This window comes from Podarcis erhardii, assembly GCF_964252035.2.
Source record: "Podarcis erhardii genome assembly, chromosome: 3".
Lineage (NCBI taxonomy): Eukaryota > Metazoa > Chordata > Lepidosauria > Squamata > Lacertidae > Podarcis > Podarcis erhardii.
In genome coordinates this window covers 95,495,319-95,507,466 of record NC_138507.1, presented here as the reverse complement: position 1 = coordinate 95,507,466, position 12,148 = coordinate 95,495,319, and the positions used below count along the sequence as shown (strand labels likewise).

The window sequence follows — 12,148 nt, the reverse complement described above, 5'->3', positions numbered from 1 at the left end:
TTTGAATTTTCCTGGGTCCCTGAAAAGTATTGCAGTCATGTTCCTTTCACTAGGAAATGTCAGATTTCCACCACCACCTCTTTCTAAGTGACAAATGCGGTTCTGCACAACACACCTCATTTGGTCCTGCATGAGTCACAGTTCTGCATGTGCCTTCTGATTGGAAAAAGGCAAATTCAGTGCAGTAACTCAGGCAGAGAGAAGATGGGCAACCTCTGCTGAGGGCAAACCCTTTTACTGTGTCTCTGCACTGGGAGTGACTGAGTGAGTCAGAATTACCAATTCAGAAGTGTGTTGCAGAATGACCTGCCCACAGCAAAAGCTGATTGGAAGGGGACAAGGCCAGAGCAGTAAATCATGCAGAGATGCAACTGGCAAACTCCTCTGAGGACATGCAATTTTGCTTCATCTCTGTACACTGGGCAGGCTTGGCTAAGCCATTCAATCTCCCTTAGAGCTGCTCTTCTCCAGCTGATGCCAATTAGAAAGGGGCAATGCCAGAGCAATGACTCACAGAGAGTTGTGATTCCTGCATGGGCTGGTGGTAAGGAACTGGAAAACCAGTACCTGGAGAGCAATCGTGGGAGAGAGCTACTGCCTCACTGCCCTGCTTTGGCTGGTCATTGTGTGTAATGCAGCACACTGAGGCACCCTCCAAGCAAGAGCATCTGCTTTTAAATACTCTGCCAGGGTGCTGGGCCAGACGGGGGCCTTTGATGGGCCGTCAATGCTCTTAATTTTTCAACATAATTTCCCACAACACACTAATATCCTCTCATAGCTCATCATACTGGGATAACTGCTGAACACATTCTGTCCATGCATTGCTTTGGGGATTTCTTCACCTCTGTGGAAAAGTGCAAAGTTTTGGTGTATCGAATTGTGGTGTTTGTTTGTTTGTTTGTTTGTTCATTGAGAACGTTTTCCAGACGTACGAAGAAGTGTCTCAAGTGAAGAATAACCTGGAAGGCGGAGCAAGGGAAAGGAAAGGAGAACGTCTGACATGGAACAGCTCTTTTCAAATTGTTTCTGAGGACCCCTGCTCCTTGTGCTCCTGGTGACAGCTGATTGAAAGCACTGATGCACTGCAGTGACATCAGCAACAAAGGAGAAAAATAGAGCCAGGTAACACAGGCAATGTATCTTAAAACTCTCTCTCTCACACACACACACCACTTTCTTGAGCTAAAGAAGGCTGATGTATGACTTGGGGGTTCCGTCCAGTCCAGTTTCGTTTCAAACGTCAATGCAAAACCATACATTTTGCAAACAGTGCCATGAATATGTGCAACAAACAGATGAGTGCAAAGGAGAGTATGATTGATAAAAACATCATTTACACAGCAGTTTTAAACATATATAAGAACATCAATCTAAACACTAATAGCATGGGCACAGGGAGGGGAGGTTTAAGCCTTCTGTCTCTAGCTATGATCTTGCAGGAAATTGCTCCCACCCCACACATACTGCAGTTAGCATTGGAAGCAAGCTCCCAGTTGGTGTCAATAAATTTATATACAGCTTATAATTAGAAATAGTATCCAGGACAATTTGTCCCATATAGCCAATGGTACAGGAGCAAACAATCACAACCCTTTCCCTTAGTGGTTATGACTAGGCCACACATATAGCTTATCTCAATTCTGCTTGACGATGAAATGGGACTAATGAGAAGATGGTAATAAATCCTCAGATCTATACCTTTTATACTCTGTGAAACGGTGACTGATTACTGGAAGTATTGATAGTGTGTTTTCATTGGACGACACGTGTGCTTTCAGATGTGCTTCCTATATTTGACATTTTAAAGTGTATGCATGTTTTTCGTTTTTCTTAAAAAAAATACAGTAACAGAATTTCTGGTTTTGTACTGTTCTGAGAATTTGGTCTTTCCGAGCAAATAATTTGGACGATGTTGCTGCAGTATTCTGGATTTCTTTTAGCACAAAATATACTTGGCCCTGATTCCTTTGAGGTGTCATTATAAGAAAAAATGTGCTCCCTTCACTGAGTTGCTTTCAAACTCAAACATGTCAGACCAGCTGACCACCTAGATCATGGATAGGCAAACTAAGGCCCAGGGGTCAGATCCAGCCCAATTGCCTTCTAAATCTGGCCCGCGGACGGTCCGGGAATCAGTGTGTTTTTACATGAGTAGAATGTGCCCTTTTATTTAAAATGTATCTCTGGGTTATTTGTGGGGCCTGCCTGGTGTTTTTACATGAGTAGAATGCGTGCTTTTATTTAAAATGCATATCTAGGTTATTTGTGGGGCATAGGAATTTGTTCATTACCCCCCCCAAAAAAATATATATATTCCAGCCCCCCACAAGGTCTGAGGGACAGTGGACCAGCCCATGGCTGAAAAAGTTTGCTGACCTAGATGTATTCTCTCTACTTGCAACCGCCAGTGGACATCTCTTTGGTCGGGGGGTGGTGGGCATTTTTCAGCTGGGAGGTGCACATTCCCTTCTGCGCAACCTCCATGGGGCAGGGCCAGAGGTGAAAATGGCTTTTCTGTGGCTCCAGAGAGTGAGACTTTGAATTACAAGAAAATGAATGAGGGAGCGCTTCCTGGTGGTGCAAGCTACCGACACTTCAGAAGATGGTGGGTTTTTCCTTGCTTTTGTTTTTTAAGTAGAAGAATATCTAGGTGCGCTTTTTTGATAACAAGAATACAAAGCTCAAAATGAATGAACTGCAGCTAAAATATTATCTTCATTTTTCACATAGTCTAGTCCTTCCTCTGCCCCCCCCCCTAATATTCTTTGGGTAGTTTCTTCTCCAGTCTTCAGAGAGTAGCTGGAAGTGGGGAGGCAGAAAAAGGTCCTCCTCTCCTTACACTATGCAGTTTTAATCAGAAATCTTAGGCGCGGAGCTCAGAAGCTGCTCACGGCTAATGAAATTCCCTGTCGCAAAATGTACCTACAACAATGGGAGATTCAAACACTGCTTTTAAGCCAATGCTGGGTCGCTGAATTCCAGTTAAAATCAATTGGTAGTTAAAATATGTCAGCCTGACCCTCATCAGCTTCAGTCTCAAAACAGAAGGGGAACAATCTAGTAGCAAAAATGTTGCACACCTCCTGTTTTGGAGGCCCAGTTACATGGTATCCTCAGTAGCTCCTCCAACCCCAGTTTGACTGGGCCACCTTCTCCTTGCCCCTGATAGTACTCCCCATTCGCTTGCCTTCTCCCTTTGGGTTGAAAAAAGCACCACCAATTTGCACAACTATAGCATAACTGTAACTGTTGAGTGGATTTCTGTTTAACTTTTATATGTTGATATTATTATTTTATACTACTCTAATGATTGTTGAACGTTACTTTTTTGATGGAGGGCTGCCTTCAGATGTCTTCTAAAAGCCAGGTAGTTGTTTATTTCCTTGACATCTGATGGGAGAGTGCTACTACCGAGAAGGCCCTCTGCCTGGTTCTCTGTAACTTCATTTCTCACAGTGAGGGAACCGCCAGAAGGCCCTCAGCACTGGACCTCAGTGTCCGGGAAGAACGATGGGGGTGGAGACGGTCCTTCGGGTATACTGGGCCGAGGCCGTTTAGGACTTTAAAGGGCAGCACCAACACTTTGAATTGTGCTTGGAAACATACTGGGAGCCAAGTTGCAGGAAGAAGTATAAGACGACTTCCTTTTCCAGCTGTCTTGCTTGAGCAACATGATCTACCTGGGTCTCATCAGCGGCATGGCAAGCCCCACTGGCGCCTAGAGCATGGCACACCATGGGGGCAGGGTGTGTGCTGGAGTGACTGCAGAGCCTAGCAGGGATGTGGCTGGCATGTGCTGGCTCCTTGCTGCTTTTTCAGGCAGCGCTGGTCCTGCCGGGTGCCCAAGCTGCCCCGTCCCTCCCAAGCACCCTCCTGCCAGAGAGCGCCTAGGAGGGATGGGGCAGCTCAGGCCTGTTTTCCAGCCCTGTCTCTTGGTTTCAGGCTCCCAGTTTCTAAGACTCACTCCGGATTGCTACTCAGGACTGAGCCCTGAAAAATATTTAGAATGTGGTCCAAGGTTGTTGTTGTTCTTAAACAGGCATTAGCACCTAGAATGGCTAGTTGAAGACGTGGCTGCACTTCACCTGGGGAGCTGTCACAGTAAAAGTAAAAGTAAAAGGGCATTACCCTTTATACTAATGCAGAACCCACTGCTCAAACAGATACAGGATCCATTCACCCAAAGCATGTTTGCAATATGGAAGTCATGACACTCCTGTCTTTCCCTTGTTTGTTCTTTGTTATCTCCATTGCAACACTGCACAGGTTTAGTTGATGTTACTGAAAGATACTCGGAGTTGAGTGTGAATTTTATGCTCTTTCTAGTAGCAATGATCGAAACTTTCCCCAAAACGTCTAGCTATATGTACATTATTTACACAACGGGCCCCGCGTGATTTGCTAATTCCGGGCTGTTCCTATAGGCCAATCAGGTTGCGGATTCACCTCCTCCAGAAGCCTGATTGGCTGCTCCTGCAGGCCAGTCAGGTTGCTGATTCACTTCATCCAGGAGCCTGAGGAAACAAATAATTAACAAATGGTTCAGGTGGATATAAATAGTATAGGCACGCTCTTTCATTGCCTCCTGAGACAGATGCCAACAGCTGGTGAAATGAAAAGGTTTTAAAAAACCCATACCAGGTGAACTGGGCTGATTTGGGGGTGATTTTCACATTTCTGAGTTGAATCACACTGTTAACTAAGTGTCTTGATGCAGATCATGGACTCCCTAAGCTTCTGGGAGGCTGTATGGCTTGGTTGTCCAAAAAGTGCATGGACACCCCACCTCCTGAGATATGAGACCAAGCAGACTGAAAAAACATCCTGCCCTCAAAAAGGGAGGGGTGGAAAAGTGGGAGATCTTTCGTTTTGAGGAACAGTTCGGGCTTTTCATCACAGTGACCTCTTTTCCCAAGGCACTCCAACTGGGGGAGGAATTAAACACTGCATTTTTACATGGGTCTATGCCTTCCCCTGTGCAAATGAGTGGCATCACTGGGTCCTCGCTGAGGATTTATGCTATTTCTTCACCATCCTTTCCCTATCCAAGTCAATTAAGAAATCACTGTATCCCGAAGAATCCATGGGTGGCTTATTGGGGAGTCTGCCTCCCAATTGCTCTCACAGAGTTACCTATAATTCCAAAGCGGCTTGACAATCAATTCCTCTTCCCAGGGAACTCTGGGATTTGTAGTTCTGTGAGGGGAGTCTCCTGATAAATGCTCAGGACTCTTAACAGAATACAGTCCCCAGAACTCTTTGGGGGAGGCCATGACTGCTTGAAGTGGTATCACAGTACTTTAAATGTAACCGATGTTTGGATACAGCATGAATACAGCACTAATGCACTATTATTGAAACAACCATAGAATACAGCACTAATGCACTATTATTGAAACAACCATAGAATCATAGAGTTTGAGGGGACCCAGCCTTCCGCCCCCTCCCCCCTGGTAATGCACAGCTCAATGACACACAGCAGAATATGCCTGCAAAATCTCCACCCGTCTGGGAGTGGTCATTGTGGGGTTTTTTTCCATGCCGCCTAAGAAGGTGCCCACTGAACATTCTTTTTCCTTTGCTGTCGTCCTGTCGTGTTGTTAACTTTGACTGCAAATTGTTTTAGCTGTGCTGGTTTTTATTGGGTTGTTTTGCTATATGTTTTTAAAATGTGCACACAGTTCTGAGTACCGTTTGTAGCAGAGAATTGTGACATAAAGATGCTAAAAATCAATGTTGGCCTCCTTCCCAAATGGTCGGAATCCGAGAACCCACCAAAGAACATTCTAGAAGACAGAGCAGGATAGGCGAGAGGAGAAGTCGTGACGTTGAAAATGTGTGTGTGTGTACTTATATAAACACACAGGTGCACATTGTGGCATTTGTCTCGGGAAAATTAATGAAAACAATGTATAGCGTTTGGATTGGCGATGGGAGAGACCAAAGAAAATGCTTCAGCCTAAAGCCCTTGCCCCTTTAATCCAGCCTTGATTGAGTGTGTTTGTTTTTTCTTATAAAAATGTATACTCTGATATTTACGCATGCATTACTTAAGGAGGTTTGCAGTAGTTAAAATCACAATATGAAATCAGAAGCGCAAAATCAACCAAGCAAAGGCCAGGACATAAAACATCTATTCCAGTGTGTCAAGTTAAAAGCCCGCAGAAATGATAATTGCAAAGCGTTCAGAAGCCAGAGGAAGGCAGTCAGAGAGGGAGCTATTTGAACATCACAGACAAGCTGTTCCTCCAGTATTGATATGGCCGCTGAGACAATGCATTTATAAACAATGCATGTAGTATTCTGATTCTGAAATAGGATCGTTTTGCATAACTTCAAACCCCACTATAAATGAGCGGCGTTTTTTTGAGAGAAGCATTATTAACATCATGCATCCATCCTGGAGCAATTTGTGGAGCTTTTGCAAAACTGCATCAGATTCAGACTATAAATGTCAACACTGCCATTTTTTATGTTGACATCTCCTTCCTCCCCACCCCCGCTCCTTGTCAAGTGCCATTGTTGGTGTCTGGTTGGTTCTCGCCCACCCTGGCTGCTGGGCTAATGCAGTTGGGCTCGGCATCTGCATGATCCATCACATCCAGGCTGAAGCGTATAAATCATCTCGTGAGGTTTCTGCTCTCGTGCTTCGACAGTGACAGATTCGGTTTCATCGGGGTCCTGCAACCCCATTGGCTTCCCCCTTCCCCTATGACTAAGGAACAGCAGCAGGCACTGGGAAGAGCATTTAGGCTATGGAGCCTCGGCGCTCCTTTCCCATCTCTGCCATGTCCGCCGTAAATGGAGACTCTAGGGAGCAAGTCATGGCCTTCCCATCGCCTCTCCTTTCATCAGAGCCACAAAGGCTTAACCTGAACACAGGGCCTAATAACTGCCCTGCTCTGCCTATGTAAGGAACAGCAGCAACAGCCGGGAAGTCTGCATGGTTTCTTGAACTGCCATCCATCATGCCTTGCTCAGTTCTTCCGCTTGGACTCCTGAGTCACCTTAATGGCTGAGGGCCAAACTATACATAGCATGCAATTGCAAGTAAATTTACCTGAGTCTTCTCTCTCTCTCCCCCCCCCCCCCTTTTGAAAGAAAGGTGGTTTTGAGCTGAACACTGTATAGAGAAGGGCTGCTCAGCCCTTTCCCCTTTGGGCTCTTTCCCCACTCAAAATCCTTCTGGGCTGCTTTTCTTCATGTGGGGAGGGGTAATACATAGGGGTTTTCCTCTCTAGATGGTGAAAAGCAGCTGGGGTTGATGTTGAATAGGAAAGTAAAAAAAAACAACGTATTGCATATTGAAACAATCTAAGAAAACAACTATAAAGATAAAAGATAAAAAACAACAGCAGTACATATATAAGATTAATTTAGATCCAGGAGAGAAACCAAGTGTGATATTTTAGCAGGCAATGGAAAGTCAATAAAGAAGGTGCCTGTCTGACAGGCAGTGTGGGGCAGGTGCTGTCACACTAAAGCCCCAATGTGGATTGGACCTCTTGATATGATGGTATCTGTAGGATGTCCTCTCCCACACAGCACAGTGATTAGTTGGGTGTGCAAAGGAGTCATGTCTGCAGCATTAGGAATATCTTTCCAATGCTAAGAGCCAAGGCCGTCATAGTAGTAGTAGTAAGGTAAAGGTAAAGGTAAAGGTACCCCTGCCCGTACGGGCCAGTCTTGACAGACTCTAGGGTTGTGCGCTCATCTCATTCTAGAGGCCGGGAGCCAGCGCTGTCCGCAGACACTTCCGGGTCACGTGGCCAGCGTGACGAAGCTGCTCTGGTGAACTGGCACCAGACCAGCACACGGAAACGCCGTTTACCTTCCCGCTATATAAAGCGGTACCTATTTATCTACTTGCACTTAAGGGTGCTTTCGAACTGCTAGGTGGGCAGGAGCTGGGACCGAATGACGGGAGCTCACCCCGCCACGGGGATTCGAACCGCCGACCATGCAATCGGCAAGTCCTAGGCGCTGAGGTTTTACCCACAGTGCCACCCGCGTCCCATAGTAGTAGTAGTAGTAGTAGTAGTAATAATAATAATTTATTATTTGTACCCCGCCCATCTGGCTAGGTTTCCCCAGCCACTCTGGGCGGCTTCCAACAAAGATTAAAAATACATTAAAATGTCACACATAAAAAACTTCCCTGAACAGGGCTGCCTTCAGATGTCTTCTAAATGTCAGGTAGTTGTTTATCCCTTTGAAATCTGATGGGAGGGTGTTCCACAGGGCGGGCACCACTACCGAGAAGGCCCTCCACCTGGTTCCCTGTAGCTTTGCTTCTCGCAATGAGAAAGCCCTCGGAGCTGGACCTCAGCGTCTGGGCAGAACTTTAGGGTGCAAAGATCTGCCCAGCGCCCCCAAATTTAGTTTAGCCCCCAAATTAACTTTTATTATGCTTATGTCACTATTATCATTTGATAAATAGTGCTCACGCCTGTGCGGCTCCAAAAGGAGGGGTTTTTTTTTGTTTTGTGTTTTAAACCAGCTTTTCTAAAGAAGACAAAGAACACATTGGGAGTCAGTGTAAAAACTCCACGCCTGCGCTTACGGTCGTAGGGAGGTGTCTGAAAGATGAGACGGGCGGGCATTGTGCGCATGCATGGGAGAGCCATCTCGGGTAGCCTTTCATTGTGGGAGCAACCTTATTTCTAGAGGAGCTGGGAGGGCCCTTGCGAGTGCACAACCTTCTTGGGAAGGTTCCAGAGCCTGTGCACAAGAGCAGTCATGTCAAAAGCACCACTGACCCTGCTGCCACATAGCAGCCCAATACAATATGCTTAGGCGGCTTCAGCGGCGGGTGCCTGGCGCCCCCCAGAATTTGGCGCCTGGGTGCCCTGCACCCCTTGCACCCCCAGGTAAAGACGGCCCTAGTAAGAGATGTATGACTGTGGAATGGACTCCCTTGGAATGACCTCCCTCATTGGAGGTTTTCCCACAGAGCTTGGATGGCCATCTTCCAGGGATTCTTTACGTGAGATTCCTGCAATGCAGGGGTTGGACTGGATGGCTCTTGGGGTCCCTTCCACCTCTATGATTCAAGCCGTGTGTAGCCAGGGGGAGCAAGATGCAGCCAGCTGTGAAAAATGACAAATTAGATTACTCATCAAACCTGGCACCTACAATGAGCTTTCTCTTTGAGGAGCAGCTGAATAGGTAAGTGTGAGGCAGGGAGAGGGAGCAGGTTATCAGGCTGGCTTTATCTTTTAGATCCGATTGGGACATTTTCCCTGGAGACATGACTTTTGTATAGGGAAAGCTTAGAGTCCAGAGGATTTCCAAGGCTGGCACTTCATTTATTTAATTATTATCAGGTGGCTAACATGTTAAATTTGTATCCCGCTTTCCCCGCAGGTGAAGCTGAAGGTGGCTCTTACGAGAGATTCAGCCAGGAAGGGGAAGTAGCTGCCGCGAGCTGTGAAAAATGGCTTAATGACAAGCTTGATTATGCGTAATATTTTGCATTTGCTGTTATTAACAAAGAAGAAGAAAACGAAAAATGCATCCGTTGCCGGAATGGGAAGGTGTGTATGTGTGTGTGTGTGTGTGAGGGGAGGGGGCAGTTGGGAGCGCTATCATAAATTCTGAGTTACCATAAATTTCTGATAAAGAAATTAAGTAGGCTCAAGTTTAATCACACCACCAGTAAATCAAATATCAAATTTAAACCAATGAATTACAGAGAGTCTCCTCACAGTCACTTAGCATTGATAAATTAGTAATGTAATATTAAATTATTCATATCCTTTCTCCCCCCTCCCCCTCCTCCTTAGGACTATAATGATATACTGTACACAGCAATGATAATTTACTTAGGCTGAGTCCATTCATTTAATTATGCTGCTAAACTTGGTAGGCCAATTGGTCATCATGAGAGTTTCCAGGCAAGCTAATCACAAATATATAGAACATGTCCCTTATTGTCCCCAGCGGCTAAGTGCTAAAATGCTATTTAGTACTCAGAAGGTTAATGTCCTGCTTATGTAAATTGTCCAATTTAACATTCAGCAGCAGTATCATAAATTCTGGCTCCAGGATTTCATTAAACGTATGTTCAAACTAGTTGACCTTAAAGGTTAACAAGCACAAGTTAAACAGGACAATTATTTAACTCGCTTCTTATCAAGAGACTGGAGCACTAGCCATTTAACAGTTCTGCATACTTCACAATTAGAATTCTTAAAAGGTCCCCGATAAAGCTGCAGGTCATGAATTTTCATAAGGATGTCAGATAATAACTATTTATCTGTGCTTGTTTTTCACTCTTATAAACTTAAACTTTGATCTTAACATTCAATTAGAAACAATTCCGGTGAGAAGGACTAGGTGACTCAAGGATCTTGCCTTTGCGTTCGTTTTCGTCTAAATTATGCGTCCAGAAGTGTGGCATCAATGAAACGAGTTTGGAAGTTATAGGGGAAGTTATCCCCGTGCAGAGAAAAATGCTCTGCACTTCCGCCTCGGAGCTGGACACATCACAAAAATGCTGGCTGTGCCATTTATGTCACCCAAATACAATTTTTATTGTGGCTGGCAGCGTTATCTGATTAATTGGTGTAATTAATCAATTGATTTAACTGGAGATTTAAAATGTGGGTTTTTAAGTAGGTATTAATCAGACGTGCTCCCAGGTCCAATGGGCAGCTGATCTCCTTGTGTATGAAGGGTCTTCAGATTGTTTTCCAGCAGTGCCTGAGGAGTTTGGGAAGCTTATTAAGGATTCCTCAATGAGAACACTAGCATCCCTGAAACGCTGTCTGTCTGTCTTTATTACTATTCATTTAGGCTATATCTCTCTGTGTTTTGACTCAAACAGACCCCCACAGTGGCTCACAACAACAATACCGTGTTTTAACATGATAGGTTAACTGAATATCATAGGTCAGAAACAAATTGAAGTGACTGATTTTTTTAATAAAAATAAATAAACCAACAGAAACAACGGCAGTTAAATACACCCTGAAACCAGACTTAATAGAACCCAGATGCAACATACATCACCTAAAAAGAAAAAAAGATAAATCAAGATTTATTTGTGTGTTTTATTTAACAGAATTTGTTTCCTGTTTAATTGTAAAAACTTCTAAGTGGGTTATGTAAAAGATACATTAACATTATCGATAAAAGTCAGAAGTTGAAAACAAGTAAGCGTAAAAGATTTTTCAAAACAGAAATACAAACAGCAGTTTAAAAAATAAAATAAAAATGCATAGTAAAGTACATATTAGCATTACATATCTGGGTAGACTTGCCTTTAAATATGGTGTTTAGCAGCCGCCGTAAACAGTACAGTGAAGTCATCTGCATGATGTCAATGAGCAGGGAGTTTCAGAGCATGGGTGTGAAAATATTGGTTCTTTATAAGTGTGGAATAAACATTACATGTTAAAATGGCAGCTCCACAGATCGAAGTCACTTGAGTGGGCATATATGAAGTAAGGTGATCCTTTCAGCAAACTGGTCTCAAGCAATTAAACACTTTTAATACAAATAGTAACCTTTAATTTGGCCTGGTGTAACATGAAGGTTTCCTTCCTGTCAGCAATCGTGCTGCAGCATTCTGAGTTACAATGAGTCCCACTTGGGAATGCATTCCACCATCTTGGTGGTGCTTCTGCTAACTCCCATCCCAAAACATGTCAGCAGACGTTCTTACTTGTACTGTGGCACCTCAGGTTAAGAACTTAATTCGTTCCAGGGGTCCGTTCTTAACCTGAAACTGTTCTTAACCTGAAGCACCACTTTAGCTAATGGGGCCTTCTGCTGCTGCCGTGCCTCCAGAGCACAATTTCTGTTCTCATCCTGAAGCAAAGTTCTTAACCCAAGGTACTGTTTCTGGGTTAGCGGAGTCTGTAACCTGAAGCGTCTGTGACCTGAAGCGTATGTAACCCGAGGTACTACTGTAAACTGTTTTAAGGTTCCCAACCCCCTACAATCAAGTGGTATATAACTGATATGAAATACTGTAAGAACAAGGAAGTGAGCTTTATTAAGCAGAATAATGTTACAGACTCAGCAGCAGGAAAGGAGCTAATCCAGACCCAGAGCTCTCACGAGGCAAAGGGTTGGCGGAGAAGACCCCGATTGAAAATCCAAGGGCCAAGACTCCTGAGTCCAAGACCAGGGAAGAGAA

At 44.5% G+C, this 12,148-nt stretch overlaps 1 long non-coding RNA gene across 1 annotated transcript in view; it reads left to right on the top strand.

Moving 5' to 3' along the window:
* Window positions 1-9,539, top strand: part of LOC309339659 — a 42,682-nt gene extending 33,143 nt beyond the window's left edge. The window contains exons 3-4 of the long non-coding RNA XR_014155511.1: window positions 930-1,125; window positions 9,370-9,539. This is a non-coding gene — a long non-coding RNA (uncharacterized lncRNA). The remainder of the gene's footprint in view (window positions 1-929; window positions 1,126-9,369) is intronic.
* Window positions 9,540-12,148: the final 2,609 nt, after the last annotated feature.